The following is a 12,242-nucleotide window of genomic DNA, read 5'->3' as shown; positions in this document are numbered from 1 at the left end:
AGATCACATCAAAACAGCCGTGTATATATCAAAACCTTGTTCTTTGGATGACTTAAGGCTATGATTACAAATGCAGTCTTTTCAGTCACTGAGCGACAGCTGATGAAAGTTTTTCCCTAGTTCAAAAATCAACCGGAGTGATATATATAGTGTGACAGTGGTTATACTGAATCTTAAAAAAGAAACACATAAATATTTAAAAATTTTAAATAATGAACTTTTCAAAGGTTGCTCTTTGTAAATTTATAGCATTTGTATGTATGCTTAGGCAGCAGTGTTACAATAAATAGAGCACTGGTCATGAAGACAGAAGACCTGAGTTTAAATTGGGCCTCAGACATTGATAGCTATATGACCCTGGTCAAGTCACTTAATTTCTGTTTATTTCAGTTTTCTCAATTTTCCTTTCTCCCTACACTTCTGATGTTATTAAAGCTTAAAACTACACCAAGACTTTTGAGACATGCTGCATAGTACCCGAAGCTAAAAACATAAATAAATTATATCGTACTTTTATCCCTTAAAGTTATAATACAGAACTAGAAGGTGGGGGAATCAAGGGATTCCTTTTGACAAAGAAGTTGGAATTTAAAAAAATTTAAATTATTTAAAAATAATCTAAAAATAAAAATTATTTTAAAAATAATTTAAAATTAAAAAGTAATTTCTCAAAGAACAGCTACAAATGAAAATCTTCAGTGAATCTAAAGACATTATTCATGAATATGTACGGAATGTGTCTATTAGGTTGGTAATTTTGCATTCAATATTGCTCACTCAATTGATTTCAATGTTAAATTCTCTCTGAGTTTGTAAGAATGAAAATTCAAAATGACAAACATGACTCAAACATATAGACATACTATAGATTTATTTCAGGAGCAAAGAATAAGACTTTGTCATAGCAATCATCTACTTACATTTTGAATCTTATAACATGTTAGATCTGAAAGAAACTTTAAAGATGATCTTAGCCTAGCGATGTCAAACTCAGAAATGGGGACCACTAAGCCATACAAAGAGCAGCTAGATTATGCAGCAGATAGAGCACTGGGCCTGGGGTCAAGAAGATCTGAGTTCAAATATGGCCTCAGACACTAGTATGTGACTCTGGGCAAGTCACTTAACCTTGTTTGCCTCAGTTTCCTCATCTCTAAAATGAGCTGGAGGAGGAAATGACAAACCACTCCAGTATCTTTGCCAAGAAAACCCCAAAAGGGATAATGAAGAATTGTACATGACTGAAAACAACTAAACAAAAAACTATACATAAGGGTCCCTTGCTGCCTCATATTGATTTAGACAACTACCTATGAACATTACTTATGTTCTTGTGCTGCATGGCTCCCTCACTACATGTTTGGCACCTTGAATCTAATCCACTAGTCCAAATCAGTCAAGTGGCATATAGGGAAATTAGCAAGGCCCAGAATGGTAAGATAATTTGCTCAAGATCACACAAGTTTTCTACTCATTCTATTGCACCAAAATGCCTAGTACTGGTTAAAATAAAATAATCACAGAATGCAAGAGCTTGAAGAAGACTTAGAAATCATTTGATTTCTCTTTACACAAAGGAGGAAAACTAAGGTTTCATAGAAGCAAAGTAACTTAGCCAAGATTGACCAGCTATTTAGTTAGTGACTTAATCAGCACTAAATTCCAATATCTTGAGTTTCCATCCCAGACTCCTTTCACTTAAAACCTAAATGTCATTCTAGGCATCAATCCTCTCCAGTTCCACTCAGCCCCATCCCCCAAGCTTAAAGCTGTGACATCTCCCAAAATAGAGTGCTTTTATTCACTCCTTGCATGTAAATACATCTTTGTTCCAGCCTGGCATTTAATAACTGTACTTTATATCAAAACAAAAGCTGTAATCAGAGTCTAACAATGAAAGCTGAAGTCAGTTCTGAACAATACTTAGAATTCCCAGGGTAATTTTTTTCCTATCAACCCTCAGTGGGCCACACAATCCACAGCTGTGTGACCCAGAAGTTTCCAGCCTGAACTCCATTCACAATTATTCGCTCCATTTTAATGAGACTTGCTTGTTTAACTCCTTCCTTTTTTCCTTTGCCTTCTTGAGGGGGTAAGAAGAGATCAAAAGCTGCTTTGCCTGCCAAAGGCAACCAGTGCAGGTGTGCACGGCAGGGGCAGCACCACATGGAGCATTGGAAATATCAAGCCTTGCTGAGCAGGACCACCCCTGAGGCTGGGAGACTTAAATATAGTCGTCTTTGACTTCGGCATTTCATGCAACATTTCCTTTCAATAAAAGACTTGTGATTGTTTCAGGGCTACAGTACTGTATTATGTGCTGTGGAGACTATTATAAGCTCAGCTGAGTTCTCCCAACTCACTTGAGTACAAGAATGTTTGACATTCCCCATTCTCTTTTCCTGGTTTGGTTGTCCAAGCTTGGGAACGTAAAAAACCCAACAACAACGTACAGATGATAAAAATCCTGTTTGGAGTTCTCAGTTCTTCCCCATTGCTTTTGCTCCTGTTATTCATTGAAACAAATATTCATTGAGCATATACTTTGTTCAATATCCTGTGCTAAGCTCTTTGAAAAATATAGGGGTGAATGAAGCATAGTCTATATTGGAGACAACACATATGCAAAAGTATAATAAAATATCAAGGCAGTTCAAAGGAGGGAGAGGTCGCTTCCAACTTGGAGATCAGTGAATGCTGGCTAGAAAAGGATGCTTTCAAGTTGGACCCTAAGGGATGGTAAGAATTAGACATGCAGAGTTGAGGGTAGGAGAAAGGTAGAGCATGGATAGAGTCAGGAAAGAAGAGTATGCTTGTGGAACAGCAAGTAGTCTGTTTTGAATAGACTAGAATTGAATTTTCCCTGTCTCCTTAATTGGTTCCTTATTCTTTGTTCTTTTTCTGCTGACTAAGGCAAGTGTTCGCCAAGTTTCTATCCTTCGGCCTCTTCTTTCTTCCTGTTAATGTTATTTACTCCCTTGACTTTAGCCACTATCCCTATGCTGATGACTCCCAAATCTATTTTTCTCTAGCTCTGAGCACCAGCCCCATGACTATCACTGCATTAAAACGACCTTATCTGGAGTATTGGATACACATACACAATTTGATACAAAAATATGCCAAACTCATTGGGGAAGTAATTGGTGATAGAGAAAGGGAAGGTTAGGAGAGGATGAGATCTAAGGGGAAGGGTGGAAGAAAAGCAAAGAATTAAAATCTAAGGGGTGGTGCCCATTGACTGGGGAATGACCAGATAAATTGTGGTATATTAATGCAACAGAATATTATTGAGCTACAAGAAATGAAGAAATAATTTCAAAGAATCCTGGTAAGGTGAACTGATGCATAGTGAAGTGAACAGATCTAGGAGAACAACTTTTACAAGGATGACAATACTATAAAGGAAAACAACTTTGAAAGACTTAAGAACTCTTATCCATACAATGATTAACCATGTCTCTAGAGGAACCAACTCCTGACAGAGCTGATGCACTCAAAATGCAGGAAGAGATATACATTTTTGTATGTAGCTACTGTGTGGATGTATTTTGCTTAAATACGTCTATTTGTTATGAGTTTACATTTTTTCTTTCAATTTTTTATTTGAGGAGGGGCGTTAGGCAGTTAGTATTAGTGACACTCCAGCCCATCCGCTTTAGGAGATCCATTAAATGCTTTTTTAATTCACAGAAGAGAGTAGAAAGAAGCTGAGAAGGAAGTAAAGGCAAGTGGTAGAGTTTTGAAAATAAAATGAGAAATTTATTATGTAATTCTTTCTAAAACCAGAAGTATGAAATAGAAAGTCATGGTTTCACATTCAATTCTCTTTTTATGTTCCTTTGTATTTATGTAAATTTTATTTTATTTAGTATTTAAGTTCAAAAATTTTTTAATGTAGAAAAAAAATCCTTCATTTTCCTCAAGATCAGCTCCCATGCTAAATTCTACATGAAATTTTCATGATTTTCCCAGCCTAACCCAACAAAGTTATTTTGTATCTCTCTAAATACGTACACCTAATTTCCCCTGACTACATTGCAAACTGTTTCACTTTTGTCTGTCTCCTCAGTGCCTAGCAGAAAATCTGGCATATAGTAGGCACTTAACAAATCCTGAAGATAGACTGATTGAGCTTAAAGATGTAGGCACTAATTATTTTTTTAAAAAACCCTTCCAAATATTACAAAAAAAATACTCTCTTTTAAAGTCACAAAGTGCACTGTTCTGTAGCAAGTGGCTAAATATTCCTGTCTCTATGGTTTTAGTATTTCTTAGTTCAACAACCACAGGGGGCCCTCCTCTGCACCCTCTTCCCTCTCATTCTTATCTTCCCAAATCCAAATTCAGTTCTCTGTGGTGGCCTGGAGTGCCCCTGTCTCGTTATTCTGAAATCTGTTATAAACGTTTCTTTCCTGCAGCACCCACACATAACAGTGCCCTACAGTACCAACCCATTGTTTGTTTTAGATAAAGAAAGCCTGACCAAGAAATAACAGGGCTATCTATTCTATTCTCTTGAACAATGCATACATCCTTGAGTCATCCCACCTACACACAGGGCACCCAAGTTTATAAGCATTCACCCAATAAAGGGATTATTCAGTGGGAAGGATTGTGTCCTCCATTGCTCCAACCTGTCAGCAAGAGAATACTACCTGCCTCCAAATAGACTAGTGATTCTGATCTTAAAGAGTTGCTTGCAACTACAATATTGCTGAATTTCATAGTTAGATGGCTTCCAACTTCTGGGGTGTGTCTATTTCATAAAGTTGTGAAGATCCTCTCTCCCACACCCACCAGTATCATATAAAAAGATTCATTGAAAACCAGTGAATGGAATTGAATTGAAGGTTCAATAGTGATGGAAGGAAAAGTTTTCATGGCTAAAATCTGTAATGTTCCTTCCATCTCTAAAGTGAAAACAACAACCACAAGCTGTATTAATATTTCTATTGAATTCAGTGCGCGTTTATTCACCAGAATTCTCAGTTCATCTATTCCAGACTCCTAGGACGCAGAACTAGAAAGGAACAGGAAAATTGTCTAGTCTAACCTGTTCATATTTACTAATGTGTCCAGAGCTGGGAAGAGATTTGTCCAAAGCTACTTAGGCAATAAATAGCAAAAAGGAGACGGAAACGCAGATCTTCTATTTCCAAATGCATTGCTAATTGCTCTCTACTCTGTCTTGTTTAAACTGTGTTGGGAAGGTAGACCTCAACTTGTGTTTCAAATTTATCTCCTGCTATTGCTCCAGAGGTTAATCTGACACATTCATTCTAATGACCATTCTTTCTAAGTGTGCCTTGCAATTTCCCACGTCTATAGTTTTGTTTACACCATTTCCCCTCCTTAGAATGCTCTCCTCCTCTCTATTGATCTATTGATGTCTTTCAAGGCTTCCTTCAAAGCTCAGCTCAATGCCCATCTCCTCTGGGAAGCCTTCCTATTCTCTTCTCTGAACTATATAGGCTCAGGGTGTCTATACTCTGCATCCAAGCACTGCCTCCACTGTAACCCCTTTTAAAAACAGAGACAGTGCTTTAAGCTGCTTAGAGCCCTCTTCTCACCTACAGTAGTATTGTGCCTTGCATGTGACAGATGTTTATTGACTGGTTTTGGCCAAATTCTACATCATAATGCTTAGCAGGAAGCCAGTCACTGGTGGAAAGATAATACGGTGCTAATGTTCAAATCTTTTCAGTGAGAAGGGAACACTGGGTGTCCCAACTAAGGTGAGTCTGGGAGTTATACAACATTATCCAAAAATCAGTGGAATACATAATATTCCAGTTGCCTTAAATTAGGCACATTGAAATAATATTCAAAGTGTATTCCATCCTAGATGCTTATAAACAAAACCATTTTCAAAGTTTTCCAGTTAAAGGGCCCCGTCACCGAACTATTCTTGCCAAGGGTCATGACTTGAATATGTGACATTCATCAGCCACACAATCAGCTAATCTATATGAATGTATGTCAAAAATTTTCATGGAAGAGGGGCAGCTGACATTACCACATCACCATCTTCAAACTCTGGCTTTGTTTGGCTCAAGATGCTCCTATTTGGAGAAGCAATGACGTCAACAGGCTTGGGGAGGGTACTTTGAACCCAAGGAGTAGGAAATAGAGAGGGGAGACGGGATGTAGCTCCCATCCTGCTAATTGTGAGAATCCACATCAGGAAATAACACCATTCCTTACTTGGACTTTGCCTGAGAAGGCATACACACCCCTGTCTGCAGTATATAATGTATGGGCTGTATCCATATAACCAGGGCAACCTACTCAATCAGGACAATGGCTAGTCCACTTGGCAATAGTGTCTGTTTACATATAAATTCAACATTCACTTCAACACCCTTGGCTTCAGAAGGAGCTCACAGTTCCTTGCAAGCTACTTTTTCTTTAGACTTTCCTGGAAGTCAAAGAGGAGGAATGTAGAGTCACACAGATTTAAAGTTAAAAAGGACCTCAGAGAGCATCTAGTCCAAGCTCCTCATTTTTTCAATGAGAAAACTGAAACCCAAGGAGTTAATCGACTTGTCCAAGGTCAAACAAATAGTAAGTGGCAGAGCTGGAATTTAAATCCAGGTCGTTTGATTTCAGCCAGTTGGTTTATAATCTCCATTTGCCAGTGGACAAACTGAATCGATGTGGAACCACTGTGAATTTACCAAAACCCCTTTGATTTCACAAATGATTGATGTAGATTAGAGACAGATAGATAGATCAGTGGATAGTGTACCAGACCTGCAGTCAGAAAGACCTGAGCTTGAACTTAACCTCAAAAACTTATTAGCTATGTGACCCTGGGTAAGTCACTTAACTCTGTCTGCTTAATCCACTGAAGGTGGAAATGACAAACCACTCTAGTATCTTTGCCAAGAAAAACGCCGCATGAGATTATGAAGAATCTAACACAACTGACCCAACAATCTCAAATACAGGGGTTGTTCCTTTTTTTGGTTTTGGTCTCTGTGTCCCCAGTGCCTAACATAATGTCTTATAAAATACTTAATGAATGAATTTTTCAGTTGAAGTGAACTTTTTCATATTGCAATAGTCAAAGCAAAAGTTCCATGCCTTTGGGGAGAAAAGGGAAAAAAAATTCCCTGTGGTTGAAAAAATAAAGGCTTAAATCAATATTCTTATGTAGTATTACAGAAGTCTTGCATCTGTAAGCATTTGACTGAGTCATAGTCCTGAAAAGGGACCCCATGCATGGTAAAAATCACTGTAGCTTAGCACCTATGCACAGTTAGTGTAGATGCAAATTGACCTAAAAGCCCTGAAAGCAATTTGGAAATTACATGAATCAAATCACTAACTATTCATACCCTTCAACCCAGACATCCCACAATTGGCTTAATATTCCAAGAGATAACAATATTGTGTATGTAAATATATATATGGAGAGAGATATAGATATAGATTTGTAGGGATATTCTTTTCAGTAGCAAAAATTTGAAACAAAAAAGATATCCACTAATTGGGAAATGACTGAACAAATTATGGTATCTGAGTATAATGGAATATTTATATATTGTATCACAAGATAGCACAAATGAGGAATTCAAGAAGCTTGGGGAGACTGGTATGAAGTGTGGCAAAAGAAAGGTGGCAGACACAAAAGAACAAAATACACAATAGACACAAAAATGTAGCAACACTAAAATGCAATCAAACTTTAATCAATCATAATGAACAGTCTTGGTCCTAGAGAACAGATGATAAAACATAGCTTCCTCCCCTACTGGAAGATTCATACAAATAAGTAAATATAAAGAATAGATAAAACATGGGAGACAATGTGGTGCATGGTGTATTAGTTCTCAAACTTTTGGGCCTCAGGGTCACTTTATATTCTTAAAAATGATTAAGAACTGCCCACTCCCCCCAAAGAGCTTATGTGTTATGGGTCATAGCTACCAATATTTACTATATTATAAATTAAAATGTTTTAGTACTATTATGAAAATAGTTTTGACTTTGTGGATATCCTCAAATGGTTTTGGGGACTGTACTTTAAGAACCATTGGTGCAGTAGATACCAAACTTTCCAGAAGAAGAAAGAAGACAGAAGACTTGGGTTCAAGTTCTAACTTTGTCATAGAGTAGAGAGGAGAGAGGAAGAAGGGAAGAGAGTGGGATAGGAATATGAGAGGCCAGAGCAAATGGATAACTTTAAACAAGTTGAGAGTAGTAGACAGGGAAGGAGGTACTTAGCACAATTCTTGGCAAATAGAGCTTATTAAATGTTTTTTTTTATTCACTCATTTATTTATCTGGGCAGCCCATAGTTCTATGGAGTTACTGATAAAGTTATCCTGGTTTTGGTTACCCATTCCAGTGTTTATCAATCTTTGCTCTTAAAAAGTCCTTTTCTGTCTGTAACCCAAAGTCCTCATACTACAGGTTAAGCTCAGTTGCCATGTTCTGTCCTCAGTGAAAATGGAAAACTGGTTTTCAGCATAAGAGTCTTTCATACACTTGATGATATATTATTAAATCAACGTCTTGTCTTTCATTCCTCCAAAATGAGAGATCCCGTTAATCTTTTCCTTATAGATCTTCATTTCCAACCTCAAGATCATCTTTGTGTTACCTGAACCCTCTGCAAATTGTCATTGTCTTTTCTTCATTTCAGAATTTAGATACAACTGGAAATAATGTTTTCATTAGCCCATTTCTATGTAAGATGGGAGAATGGCTTCATGGGAAATCCCCCAATATCAGTTGGGGGTCAATAACTACTCCCTATCTTGTATTGATTTGGCTTCTGTCAATTCTGGTAACAAATGACCAAAGAATCACAGAAGTTTTGCAACCGCTGTTAACTCCAAATATACCAAAGAGTTCACACAGGTTAAAAGCAAAAAGCTTTCTTTATCCCATTGGGGGAGAAAGAAATTAGACACATGTATTAGGGCCTCTTCTAAAAGGAGTCCTGAGGAAGTGGGGCCAAACCTTGATTTATATATTTGCGGCTAGATAAAGAATCAAACAGTGGAGTGTAGCAGCAGCAACTGCAACAGTGAGGCAAGGTTGTCTAGTGACAAAAAGTCTATTCATAGCAAGGTTTCATGTCTGGGCCTGTTGGTGCTTGCCTGTGCTCAGAGACCATCAGTTCTGTGATTTTGGGTGAACGCAAAGGATTTTTGTTATGCCAAACTCAGGGTATAGCTTGCTTGCTAGGCCTTAGCTCTGGAAAACAGAGTGTCTCCAAATAGTAAAAAAGGAGAGGAGTAAAAAGAGAGAGGTGATCTTGGATCTTAACACTTCTTTTCAAGTTCTTGTTGATCCAACAGAGAACATATCTCTATTAATAAAATATCAGATCCATTACAGCATTGAAGACATACTGAAGTATTGTTGAAATGCATTTGTTTCATTTTTGGTCACTTCTCCAAATTTTTGTTGTCCTATTTTATCTCCTTTCTATCCTTCAAAATCCTTCATCTCAAGTCTGAGATTAGGATCACTTGAAAGTTAACAAGACTCCTATCTATTCCCTTGTCTAAATCAACAATGACTATATTAACCAGCCAGCCTCAGTTTGTTTACTCCATCCTTGGAAATTAACACTAGTCTCCAGAGTGGTTATCAAAGAGCCTTCCATGGGCCCACCTACCAGTCGTTTCATCTTGGTCATTATCTAATCAGTAACCAAAACAACATGGGGTCTCTCAATTCTGTTTCTAAGCCTCCAATTTCCTCCTGGCTGAAAAAAAGAATGGTGGGGTGACAACATGATGCAAGGGTCCAGGCAGTTAAACTGATAGTGATCGGAAACAAGCCACAGATTACAGTGAAGCTATTGTGAGACCTCTGCATACAGAGCAAGGGAAGTCTAGGTAGTCGAGCATTATCAGGGAGGGTCTTCAATTAAAAGTGAGAAGACTGTACTCAGTTGGACCCTTCTCTTTGAAAATGTCCCTACTACTTTCTCAAGGTCTCACTAATTATTTTGATAAGAATTATAGTAATAATAGTTCACGTTTATATAGTGATCATGAGCAAGTCCCTTAACCTCCTGGGTCTCAGTTTCTTTGTCTGTAAAATGAGTATCTTGACTTATGAGCTTCTTTCCAAGTCTAGATTTATGATTCTATAATCCCAAATCACTTTATACCTTATAGGGCACTTATTTCACAACAATCTTTGTGAAATAGATAGTACAAGTACCATCCCCATTTGACAGATGAGGAAATTGAGACTCAGAGACCTGCCTGTCATGGACTAAGACATATCACAGCTAGGAACCAAATATAGGTCTTCTGACTAATCTAGGGGTCATTTTAATTCTTTATTTGGGTCATTTTCTTAACATTCTTTAGCTTCTGTGTCCAAAATCTGTCATTTCCACTTTTGGGTGGTGTTTCCTCTTTTCCAAAGTATGAGAATTTTCAGAATTATCAAAATTCATCCTTCTTATTTCAATCAAGAATCACCCTTTGCTACTTACCAGCTTTGAAATTCCCTTTGATGCTTCTCCCACCTCCCTGTCACCCCCTACCAGAGCCAGGAAGCCGACAGGCCCAATATCTCTTGTCTGCTAAACACCAGCCTCCAGCCTTTAAGGCAAAGTACAGTTTACTCTTTCTCAGGGGAGGGAGTAGCCAAGGTTAAGCTATAACCTGAACTCCCTCAGGCTCTCTACCGACTCTTTTATCGCAGGTGCAGTTACTTTTTCAAAAGCTTGAGAGGTGTATGGTTTCTTGTCAGTATTGAATTCACTGTAATGACCCATGCCAGCGTTACTCAGAAATGAGAAATCCACCAAAATGTCCTGTTCAATTTCTACTTCTCTGTCCAGTTTTAAAATCCCCATTTATTTAGGGCAGTGCAGGGGTAGTAGGGAGAGCAATGAATTATGAGGCAAGAGACTTGTCCCAGCTCCACCACACATGACAATGATCAAGTCAATTTACCTTCTTCAGCCTTGGTTTTCCTTACCTGTAAAATAAGAGGGTTAAACATTCTAGCACTAACTTTCTGTTATTCCTATTTCCAATGGCAACATAACTATATGTTGAAAAGAACAGAGAAATCCTGGGTTTGAGTCCAAATCTATTAGATGTACATATGAGTAAATCACTTCAAGTTTTTGAATCTCAGTTTTCTCATCTGTAATAATAATATCTGCCAGGCCAAACTAAGTGGTCTGGGCTGAAGAGGATAAAACAAGAGAACGCATGTCAAGTGTTTTTTTAAGCGCAAAATGGACGTTGAAGGATAGAATTGAAATGAAACAGGAGCAAGTAATAAGACTTGTGCATCTCATGACCTCTTCACCAACACTGTTTTTCACTTACCTAACTGCCATAAAATGTCAGGGATGCACCCTCCAAACAAGTACTGGCATTTAATAGATGATGTCATTGTAAGGAGAAGAGACAGACAGGATGTTAAAGTGATAAAGGTGGTAGAGTGGTAGAGTGTGGTAGAGTGCTAAACAGTTTATGGTCTTATTTTTTCCAAGGTAAACATTCACGTTCAGCAAAAGTGGTGGCCCCAAGGCAAAATGGTCAGAAGATTCAACATTAACAGATTAGCTCTGTTAGGGGAGATTAGATCTCAGTGCATGAACAGATTATTGCTGATTTGGAGGGAAAGCTGAGTCAGCACACAACAACAGTGGAGCAGAAAAGGAGTCGGCAGCTTTCAGAGATTTGGTGTACAGCACTGCATTTGCTCATCTGGGTTAGAATACTTGCAAACCGTAGGATTAGACTGATGAAAATGATGAGGAAATTCAGAAAGTATTCAACAAAAAACAAGAACTCCACAGGGTTACTTCATCTCTAAGAAGGTAACATTTAGTGCCATCACAAGTGCAAGTGAAGCACAGGGACATGCAGCATTCTTGGCTCAATAAGAAGGCAGATGAGACTCAATTTATGCCTACAGAAAGAATTTAAAGCACTTCTATGATGCATTGAAAACTATATATGGGCCAAAAATCTCTGGTGCATGTCACCTAATCAGCATTGATGGAGCCACACTGATCAGTGATAAGGACATGATTCTGGAGAGATGGGCTGAACACGTCCACAGTGTTCTCAACAGATTATCAGCATTGACCTTGTGCTTCAGGTTTTGGTCAGTCCCTTTCTAGATGAATTTTCCACTAAAGAAGAGGTGCAGTGTGCCATCAGGGTCCTCTTGAGTGGCAAAGTACCTGGCATTGATTCCATCCCCATAGAGCTCTACAAGGCAGGAGGTCTACTCCTTAC

The sequence above is a fragment of the Notamacropus eugenii genome, chromosome 1 (assembly GCF_028372415.1).
Source record: "Notamacropus eugenii isolate mMacEug1 chromosome 1, mMacEug1.pri_v2, whole genome shotgun sequence".
Lineage (NCBI taxonomy): Eukaryota > Metazoa > Chordata > Mammalia > Diprotodontia > Macropodidae > Notamacropus > Notamacropus eugenii.
The sequence above is the reverse complement of the archived record's forward strand: the minus strand, read 5'-3'. Positions refer to the sequence as shown.